Source organism: Notamacropus eugenii, chromosome 2, assembly GCF_028372415.1.
Source record: "Notamacropus eugenii isolate mMacEug1 chromosome 2, mMacEug1.pri_v2, whole genome shotgun sequence".
In the NCBI taxonomy this organism is placed as follows: Eukaryota; Metazoa; Chordata; class Mammalia; order Diprotodontia; family Macropodidae; genus Notamacropus; species Notamacropus eugenii.
In genome coordinates this window covers 225875462-225886688 of record NC_092873.1, presented here as the reverse complement: position 1 = coordinate 225886688, position 11227 = coordinate 225875462, and positions in this window count along the sequence as shown.

Below are 11227 nucleotides of genomic sequence, written 5' to 3'. Positions count from 1 at the left end.
ACGTATGATGATCTTCTATTACCTGGAAAATGTAGAAGGAAAAGGACCATTCAGATGACATAGAAAAATCACAGCCAATAGGTCAAGGGTGTATTGGAGCCCACTAGGACCAGTTCTAGAGTCCCTGGCTAAATCTTCAATGTGACCATTTACATCTTAGAAATCAGCAATCATGACAAAGCCAGGCTTGATTTATCATCTTGTTGATTGTACAGATTTAAGAAAGTGCTAATAATGTAGATTAAACTTTAAAATGTTCATGCATTCTTACACACACACACCTCCGTTGTTCAACATTTACTGGCACACCCATCTGTTGCTCAATAAACATTGCTGGAGTTTAGTCTGAGTGCAGGCTCAGGGAATGATGTCATCACTGGAATAAAGGCCTGGTTACTGAAGGTTAATAATGATAATAAGCAGCATTTGTATACTGCCTTTAGTTTTGCAAAGTCTTTTACATCCATTACCTCTGAGTCTCATAATACCCCTGGAGTAAGTCCAGAACACACACACACACACACACACACACACACACACGAGTCACTGTTTGGAATCAAAGAGAGAATCATTGGGAAATGAATAAGAACTAGAAATTAAAATATGGAATTGGGATCTTGGGGCCTCAGATTGAAATTTAGGAATGGCTTTTGACCAAGGCTTTTGACTATGTCTCATTATACATAATGAGACATAGTAAAATATATTAGCTATATTACAGACTTGCAAATATTATCAAGAGGGCTTTAAATTTGAAAATGAAGGGGGAATTTATAACAGTTCATTTGTAGATTCCAGAGAGAGCAACTCAGCTCACACTTTGGGAATTTTCCTAACTAAAATGTATTTCTATCACAACAAAGCATTCAGGAAGGACATTCCCACCTTTGCAACAATGCCAAGTGTCATCCTAGCATGCCTGACTTCTGGCAACCAGGATCCTAGGACCCCTGACAATCATAGATCCCTAGGGCAAAGGAATGGCTCACAGGGAGTGTTTTCAGAAAGGCAGAGCCCTGACCTCTACACTTCTAGCCATCACAGCTGTTCCCTTGGTGCAAATATTTCAGATCCCAGACAGAAAGTAGGAACTCAAAGGCATAATCAACACAATTCAATTCAAATCAATAAACACCAAATAGTCTTCTCTGACAAAGACACTCTGTCAAGTACCAGAGATGCAAACACAAAAATGGAACAATTTTTGCCTTCAAGATGCTTATATTTACAAATTCATTTATGTTTTGCTGACGAAGCACCTTCATCCCTAAAGGGAAGACAAATTGGGGCATATATAAATGCTTCATGTGAAAGATGCACATCCAGTGTTTTTGACTTAAGCTGATTTTTCCTTCACTCTCTCCTTACCTTAAAATTACTTGACACACACAGACAACATGGTCAGTCTCTTAAAATACTCCAGCTACCTTCTATGTTCAGTTCAAGTTAAATGTTAGAATACTTGGACTAAGTGTAATACTGTCTGCAAGTATTCCTGCAATCATTCTATACCTCATCCCATCTGAAAATTTGTTTCACTTTGTCTTTTTGTATGTTCTGCTGCTCTAGAATTTGTATAGAGTGATTTTATTAATTTTTAGATTTCACCATTCATTTCCACAAAATTTTGAGTTCCAATTTTTCTCCCCATCTCTCCCCCCCACCCCATAACACCTTGCATTATGATTATCCCTTCCCTCAATGAACCCTCCCTTCTATCACACCCCACCCTTTCCTTATCCCCATCTTCTCCCTTTTCTTGTAGGGCAAGATAGATTTCTATACCCCATCACCTGTATTTCTTATTTCCCAGTTATATGCAATAACCATTCTCAACATTCGTTTCTAATACTTTGAATTCCAACTTCTCCCTTCTTCCCTCCCCACCCATCCCCACTGAGAAGACAAGCAACTCAATACAGACTATATATATATATGTATATATATATATATGTCATTTTGCAAAAGATTTTCATAATAGTCATGTTGTTAAGACTAACTGTATTTCCCTCCATCCTATCCTGTCCCCCCCTTTATTCTATTCTCTCATTTGACCTTGTCCCCTCCCAAAAGTGTTTACTTCCCCCATTTGCCCTCCCTTCTATCATCCCACTTGTCCCCTTCTCCCCTACTTTCCTGTAATGTAAGATCGATTTTCCTACCAAATTTCGTGAGCAGGTTATTCCCTCCTTAAGGCATATGTAAAGAGAGTAAGCTTCACTTTTCCCCTCTCACCTCCTCCCTTTTCTCCTCCATTGAAAAAGATTTTTCTTATCTCTTTTATGAATGATAATGTGCCCTATTCCATTTCTCCCTTTCTCCTCCCAATATATTCCTCTCTCACCCCTTGGTTTTATTTTTTTATACATATCATCCCTTCTGATTCAACTCAACCTATGCTCTTTGTCTGTGTGTGTGTGTGTGTGTGTGTGTGTGTGTGTGTGTGTGTAATCCCTCCACTTATCCCTATGCCAAGAAAAGTCTCAAGAATTACAAATATTATCTTTCCATGTAGGAATATAAACAGTTCAGCTTTGGAAAGTCCTTTATAATTTCTCTTTCCTGTTTACCTTTTCATGCTTCTCTTGATTCTTGTGTTTGAAAGTCAAATTTTCTCTTCAGTTCTGGTCTTTTCACCAAAAATCCTTGAAAGTCCTCTATATCATTAAACCATTTTTTCCCTTGAAGTATTATACTCAGTTTTGCTGGGTAGGTGATTCTTTGTTTTAATCCCAGTTCCTTTGACTTCTGGAATATCCTATTCTAAGCCCTTTGATCCCTTAATGTAGAAGCTACCAGATCCTGTGTTATCCTGATTGTATTTCCACAATACTCAAATTGTTTCTTTCTAGCTGGTTGCAATATTTTCTCCTTGACCTGGGAACTCTGAAATTTGGCCACAATATTCCTAGGAGTTTCTCTTTTCAGGCTTCTTTCAGGAGGTGATCAGTGGATTCTTTCAATATCTATTTTGCCCTCTGGTTCTAGAATATCAGGACAGTTTTCCTTGATAATTTCATGAAAGATAATGTCTAGGCTCTTTGATCATGGCTTTCAAGTAGTCCCATAATTTTAAAATTGTCTCTCCTGGATCTATTTTCTAGGTCAGTTGTTTTTCCAATGAGATATTTTACATTATCTTCTATTTTTTCATTCTTTTGGTTTTGTTTTGTAATTTCTTAGTTTAATCTTATAGTCATTAGCTTCCCTCAGCTCCACTTTCATTTTTAAAGAACTATTTTCTTCAGTGAGCTTTTGAACCTCCTTTTCCATTTGGCCAACTCTGCTTTTTAAAGCCTTCTTCTCCTTATTGGCTTTTTTGGATCTCTTTTTCCAATGGAGTTAGCCTATTTTTAAAGGTGTTGTTCTCTTTTTTTTATAATGCAGCAGACATTTCACCTGTTTATTATATAGCAATGCAAAAATCCATAGCTTTGAAATTGGATAAATATTACACTTGAGAATATATAAAGCATAAATATCTTAGTCAGTAGTGATCTAATTTTGGAAGGCTTGTTTCTTGCCTTCCTAAAACAAGTCCTTAATAGTTATGAGAAATTCAAAATGTGTTTGCTTGAATCAAATAAAAAATAATAATTAATAATTATGGAAACCTAATCCTTATATAGGAATATCAGTCAAGACTAAGGTCTAGATAGATAAGGAATCCGATTAAGAAACATACAAAAATATCCATATTTGTCATGTGCCAAATTCTTAAAAATTTTCAGCTCAACAACTCCATATGATAAACACTGTTAATATTTCATGAAAAGTGATAAATACACGAGAACAGTATTTCTTTAAAAATTTCAATTATCAAGTCATTTACAATAGGTGCTTTTCCATCATTATTTTAATTTAGAGGTTTTAATTTACTTTAAGGTGGTTCCTGGTCTATTTTATTCTTCCTGAAAGATTCTAGTCTTCAAGATGCTCCTTAAACAAAGATTCACTCCTCATTCTTGAGTTCCATTTTTCTCCTTGAATTACTGCATGTTTTCTTCTTCTGTCTCTCCCTTTCTCTTAAAAACTGCATTCTCTACTTCTGATCCTGTCCAGACTGTGCTCTCACATTCTGAGTGGCACTGGGCCCTGGGAGCAGGAAGCCAGTGACCAGCAGCAGGGAGAGGGCCAGGGAGCTGGGGAGCAGTGAGCCTGACATCCTCTCTGGCTGGAGACACAGTGGCGAAAGGGGCGAGCAGGGAGGGAGAGGTGGGAGGAAGGCTAAAGGTGTTACTTTCTTGAGTGTTTTTTTAGGTCTCTTTTAGCAAGCTGTTGACTCACTTTTCAAGCTCCTCCATAGCCTGAGCCCATTGCATATTCATTTTGGAGGTACTGGATGCAAAAGCCTTGACTTTCTCTGACAGTATGCCTTGTTCTTCCTCATTTGAAAGGATGGAAGGAAATACCTGTTCACCAAGAAAGTAACCTTCTATAGTCTTATTTTTTTCCCCTTTTTTGGGCATTTTTCCAGCCAGTTACTTGACTTCTGAATCCTTTGTCAAGAGGAGGGTCCTAGTGCCCCTCCTTACCCTAGGACCATGCTGAGGGCTGAGATTCAGATCAGCTGCTCAATTCCCTCAAGAGCTTTAGGAGGAGGCAGGACCTCCACTCAGGGCTGAGGTTCAGATCAGCTGCTCAATTCTCCCAGGGACTTTAAGCTGAGCCACTCCCACAATGGAAGCTGCCACCCAACTCGGCCACTGACACACAGTGCTGCCACCCCACTGCAACTGCTGCCGCTGCTGCCTAGGGCCTGTGCTGTGGGGTACCCTGCTCCCCTCTAGCCCAACTGGGAAAGCCCTCTCACTGAACTTTGAAGCTTTCTTTGGTGCTTGTGGGTTGAGGGATCTGAGACCCTCCCTGTTGGGGATTCTGCCCCAGATGTATGTTCTGGTCCTGTTCTTCCCAGTGCAGTGCAACCAGGGCTAGGCTCTTCTCCACCTCTGCTCCACTCAGCATCCTATGGGATAGACCTTTCCTGTCATCCTTCCAGGTTACCTTTGGCTGGAAATCTCTTTCATTCTGTCATTCTGTGGCTTCTGCTGCTCTAGAATTTGTTGAGAGTCATTTTTTACAGGTATTTTATGGGCTGTGGGGGAACAGTTAGAGCATATGCATCTTTCTACTCCACCATCTTGGCTCTGCCCCCCTAGAGTGATTTTTAAAAGGTATTTGGAGGGGTTTGGGAAAGATCTCAGGCGAGTTCTTGATTTTACCCTGCCATCTTGGCTCTTCCTCCTCTCCCATTACCTTATACCTTCTGTATTGGGAAGTTTCAGCATGGTGGAACCATTCCAGAAGAATCTCTAAAGCACAGTGAGGATAAACCTCCACTGGTCATTTGGCAACAAATATAAACCTCTGGACATACACTCAAAGCCTTTTGAGTTTGTTAGAATATGACAAAACCAGCATTTCATTGACTTGGTCTTAAAGAATACAGAAAACTATGTTATAGCTTTGGAGGTAGAAATTAGGGAATACTGAAAATCATTGGCTTTAACAATCAGCCTGAAATTCTCTTGGGCAAGTGGCTAACTGCTGCTTTGAGAATAGAGATGTCTTCATACCTTAGCCATGGGGAATTCAGATAAATGTAAAAACAGTTGTTAGCTTCTGTACTTATATACAATGAATTTTCCCAGCAGGGGATATCACCTGCCACAGTACTGGAATAACCAGGGACAGTAGTAGATGGAAACAATCATTTTCCATCTATAGGCCAGCTGGAGTAAAAAAAAAACCAAATAAACAAAAAACCCTTCTAATATATCACAAAGTTATCCTATATCTCCCCCAGACCCTTCTATAACAGTTATTCAAAGACCTTTCATAATAATGGAAAATCAATCACACCCTCATTGAAACAGATTTTATCCTTGAAGTCTCTCTCTCATTGTTAAATGAATTCTCATGAATTCATGATAACAAAACCTGATCAATTCAGACTCCATTAATTTGGAATTTGGAATCATTAAGGGGGCTAAGGTTTACCTTTGTGGAAAACAAAGTACTTTCAAGAACTTGCAAAGAACCATGTAATTTAAATGCATTATTTATTCTTATATATATATTATTATGTATAATACATATATAATGTAATATTATATATTGTCCTTAATGACAAGTCTGTTAAGAATTTTTCCTAGGCAAACTAATCCTAGGTAGGTTTCTATACTTTCTAATTCTTTTTAAAAATATTCAAGAATTCACAATTTAATTCAAGAAAAATATTTCATTTACCCTTAGCTTTGCACATAGTAGGTATTAAATAAGTTTTCACTGAGTTAAATGTGGCTTAACTTTCACTAATCTGGATTGACTATCCCCTGAGCCCCAATTAGTGAGGTTTTGCTCTATTTTCCTTTTCTATTTTCTTTTTTCTATTAATTACAACCCTACCCTGTCCACAGATATAAAATGAAGCTACAATCCTTGCTGAACATGAAGACATTGTTGACTCAAGTTTACCCTGTTCTAATCATCCTCTTCCTCTTCTCCCTATTCTGGAGTATTCCAATAAACTTGTAATAGCACAAACACTTGGCTTTGATTCTAGAAACTAAATTCCAAGAGAGTAGTTTCAAAATCTGTTTTCTATAAATCCCATTCATTCCCATTTTCTGTCTAGCGTTTCATACTTAACACCATTAACTGCTTGGTGTTAATTAAGGTGAGCTATAAATCCTTCACTTAGATTAAACCATAGAATCCTCAAGTTGAAAGTGACCTCAGAGGTCAAGTCCAATATTCCTTTCAAAATAAATAGAAACCTTTTTCTATGGTGTGTCTAACACAAAATCATCCAGATTTGGCTTGAAGAATTTCAGTGATAGGGATCTTACTACTTTGTCAAAGGTTTTACCATAACACTTTCATCTGTAGAATCTCTGCCCTTATTTGGAACTATCTCATCTGATCCCCTCTGTCAGGCAGATATACTGAGAGTATCCTGAGCTCTGGAGCCATGATTAAAACAACTCTGCTATTGTTCCTGATGAGGATATCTCAATTTACCCTCCTAAGGCCTACTGACCATTTCTATAATAACCCTGACCAAAGTTCCCTTCTTTGACCACCTGTGCTGCTATGTGTTTTGTGTCTGTCCTTGTTAGAATGTAAGTTCCTTCAGGGCAGGCACAGTCTTGTATTTGTATCCTTAGAACTTAGCATAGGGCTAGTCACAGAGTGAGAACTTAATGAATACTTTCTCATTTATCCATTGTAAGGTATTTTGTCCCATTATTGGATTCTTCCAATTGTTAAATAGTCCTTTGAAATATTACCTCAAAGATCTGTGTAGCCCTTAAAACTCTAGGAGTCCTTACTTGAATTCCCATTTTCACTGATGAATCAGATCTCTAGAGCAAGCCTCATGACTATATTCCCCCACTCTGGGTTCCAGAGATACCCTTGAGGGATTGGAAAATTCTGTCTTTAACAGTATCAGCCTGAGACCCAGTTCTGCTGTGTGCTTCAAGTATCAATCACCAATGATTGGCACCTTATATGCATTTAGCCAACTAATGTCAATTAGTTTTTTCAAAGAGATATGAGAAGACATATGAATAGAGATATAAACCATTCCCCCAAAACTAAGCATACACTCTCCCCGTGCCACCCTAGTCTAGTCCATGGAGATAGTGGTCTCAGACTTAAGGTTTGCCATAAGGAATTCATTCCCCAACCTCATCCCCTAGTTTACTTCAAAATTCAGAATAGTTACTGAATGAATCCTTGTCTCACCTACTGCTAAACTTGATGCTGCTAGATTGAGTCCTCAAGGTTGTTCCTTGGGAACCTTGCTTTTGGTCTAGCACAGACTCAAGCTCTCAGACTTCTGAGGACACATCATTCTGACCTTTTGAAGTTCACAGTGTCAGAGCTGTTTCCATTACTCCTTCACCTACAGTAGTAGAGATCAGTTACAGAAGTCAACCAAACTACAACAACAACAAAAAAGCAAGAGCAAAGTATATTACTGTGGCCCAGTGGGGAAATAAAGGCCTGAGACCTCTCTGTCTCCACCGATAACTTTCAACTGTTTTTGACTCCTCACTGATTCACAGCCAGGCAGGAATGAGGATGAAACCTCACTGTGGTCATCTAATAGAGCCTGTTGAATACTCACTTCCAATTCACAGTCAATCAGAAAGGCTCCTCTTTGCCACAGGGTAAGCAGGCCTGAACCAGTTGCAGAATGTCTGGGCATGCTCCAAATCATTGAGCAAAGCCTTTTTATTACAAGTTGTCATACCTTTCCATAAGCAGACTTGCAGCTTCTCTATGGGAGGATTTTCACCAGTCACCCTTTTCAGTCAGAAAATTAGCTTTCTATCTCTGAAGGAAATTTGTTCCTTAGAGAGCTTCTCAGATAATCCTAAAGGGATTGAGGTCAAGTGATAGTCAACGTCTCAACTTCAGGTGAGAAACCAAATTATTTTGGCTTGTTGCCTACAAACTAGCTAAGGGAGAGGTTGTGGCACTTGGCTCTTTCCCTATTAAACTAAACTTCCCTCCCCCTATTCTGTAGGTCTACACTCATAATGTAGTCTAATTCTTTTGGGCCCCTGCAACAATGCAAGGTACTCCCATTTTTCTCCAGGGATCCCTGAAATTCAAAGAACATTCTACTAGAAATCCAGAAAAAGAAAATCTCCAGGTGTCCCTTCCCACATATGGCACACCAAGGTCTTCTGAGTTACATTCCTCACTATGACAGTCAAGTCAACTTCAAAAGAAAACAAACACAGAAAAGCCCCCCAAGAGGTGTGGTGCTCCCCCCAAAAATGATTAAGTATTTAGGGTTGATTACTCAGAGTTTCTAGGCCATCAAGCAAACTTTATTTGGAAGTAAACTTTATCTGTTTAAAAGCATCAGAAAAATAAGAACATTTATCAGTTGGGCTGATACACTTGCAAGATTATAACATCACAAAGGCGATCACATTTTAACAATCTCCTACCCTTATCTGGATTGCTAATTAATTTAACAATAGCAATAACAAAGATTGGGAAAGTAATTTCAGACTTTCAGAAATATGTTCTATGGAAATCCATGAACTGCATCTATACTAGTATACTTCACTTTTCCTTAAACTCAGTAAAGATGGCCAGTTGTCACCAAAGGAGAAAGAGAAAAGAGAAAGGGAAAGCCTTAGGAAGAGTAGTTAGTGTGAAATAGTGGAAAAATGATTGAATTTGGAGTCAGACTACATGGGTTCAAATCCCCTCTCATTTACTACCTGAGTGACTTTGGGCAAGTCCCCCCATCCTCTGGAAAGTGGTAGGTTGGTTGGATGGTATCAAAAGTCATTTTTTTTACCAGAGTCCTATGATCTTATTTTAGGCTCTTTCTACTGTAACAGTGTGTTCACATATTTTCCATGAGAAACTTATATGTGCAATATCCAGTGTTAAATGTGATGAAAACTAAATGAGGGTATCCATTCAGCAATCATGTATTAAGCACCTACTATGTGCTAGATACTGTACTAGTTGTTGAGGATAAAAAGACAAAAAATATCTCTTTAAGGAACTTGAGTTCCACTAGGGGAAAGCAGTGTGAATGCCAATAAGTATATAGAAAAAATACAGATTAAATGCAAAATAATGCTGGTGAGGGGAGAACACTAATAACTAGGGAGATTAAGAAAGCCCTACTATACTAGGTAGTATTCAATCTCTGCTTTGAAGGAAGCTAGGGATTCTGGAGGCAACTAGATAGTGCAGAGGATGGAGTGCTGGTCTTTGAGTCAGAAAGACCTGAGTTCAAATACACACTCAGACATTAAGCAGTTGGGTGAGCCTGGGTCCTGTTTATCTCAGTTTCCTCACCTGTAAAAATGAGCTGAAGAAGGAAGTGGCAAACCACTCCAGCATCATGGTCAAGAAAACCCCAAATGGGGTCATAGAGAGTCATAAATGACTGAAGTGACTGAACACCAGCTAAGGGATTCTACGAAATAAAGGTGAGAAGGGAACCCATTTCGGGCATGGGGAGAGTTTTGCAAAGACACAGAAATGGGAGATAAGACTGTCATGTATGGCATTGGTTTGGTTGGATGTACAGTACATGAGGAGAAGTGATAAGAAACAGTCACAAAAGACAGGTTGAAATCAGACTGAGAAAGAACTTTAACTGCCAAAGAAAGGGATTTGTATTTTATCCTAGAGACATACGGAGTCACCAAAGTTCCTTGAGCAAGGAAATGACATGGTTGGATGTACATGTTAGGAATATCAATTATGCAATGGTGTGGAGAATGGCTTAGAGAGATATGCAATCCAAGACTAGCTACTAGCAATTATTGAACATTTTAACGTTAGAGATCATTTAAGTAAATGCATGCACATTTTTGCAGATGATATAATTCGGAGAAATAACAATTACTCAGGATTGTATAGCACTTCAAGATTGTATAGCATTTTCCTCATAACAACTCAGTTAGGTTAAGTATTATTGACCTCATTTTACATTGGAGGAAACTGAGACTCCTAAAAGCTGTCTAAAGTCAGAACAAGTTCTAGGTTAGAGCTGGAGCATAAATCCAGGTCTTCCAATTCCAAAAAAATCTAGCAGTTTTTTTCCCATACATTGTTCCTTTCCACAGGCTATATTAATTATTCAGTATGTAAGCAATCCCTAAAAGTCTCACAATAGAAAATCTATTCCAAGTCTAATAAAAATGTTTCCATGCTTAGGACACTACATTCCTATGTCATTCAGCACTGTACTGTAACAATGATCCATTAGAAATTGGCATCTTTTTTTATATGCTATTGCAGAATTGTGAAGGAAAGCTGCAAAGATGGAATTCTGTGACTCCTTACCATACTGTCATAATATTAGCAATACCTTCAATCAGCACTACTATAGGAATTTTCTCTCAGGGCATATAGAGTACCAATAATAAGGAAAAGAGGTTACCAGGGGTGGAGAACCTGTGACCTCAGGGCCACATGAGGCCTTCTAAATCCTTAAGTGGGGCCCTTTGACTGAATACAAACTTCACAGAACAAATTCCCTTAATAAATAAATTTGTTCTGTAAAACTTGAATTCAGTCAAAAGGCTGCACTGGAGGACCTAGAAGGCTACCTGTGGCCTCAAGGCCATAGGTTCCCTACCCCCAGGTTAGCCCATCATGAAGGGCACATAATAGATAAAATTACAAACCAGGACAAGAAACTTTGGTATTTCATGGTGGGTTTTTTTTTGTT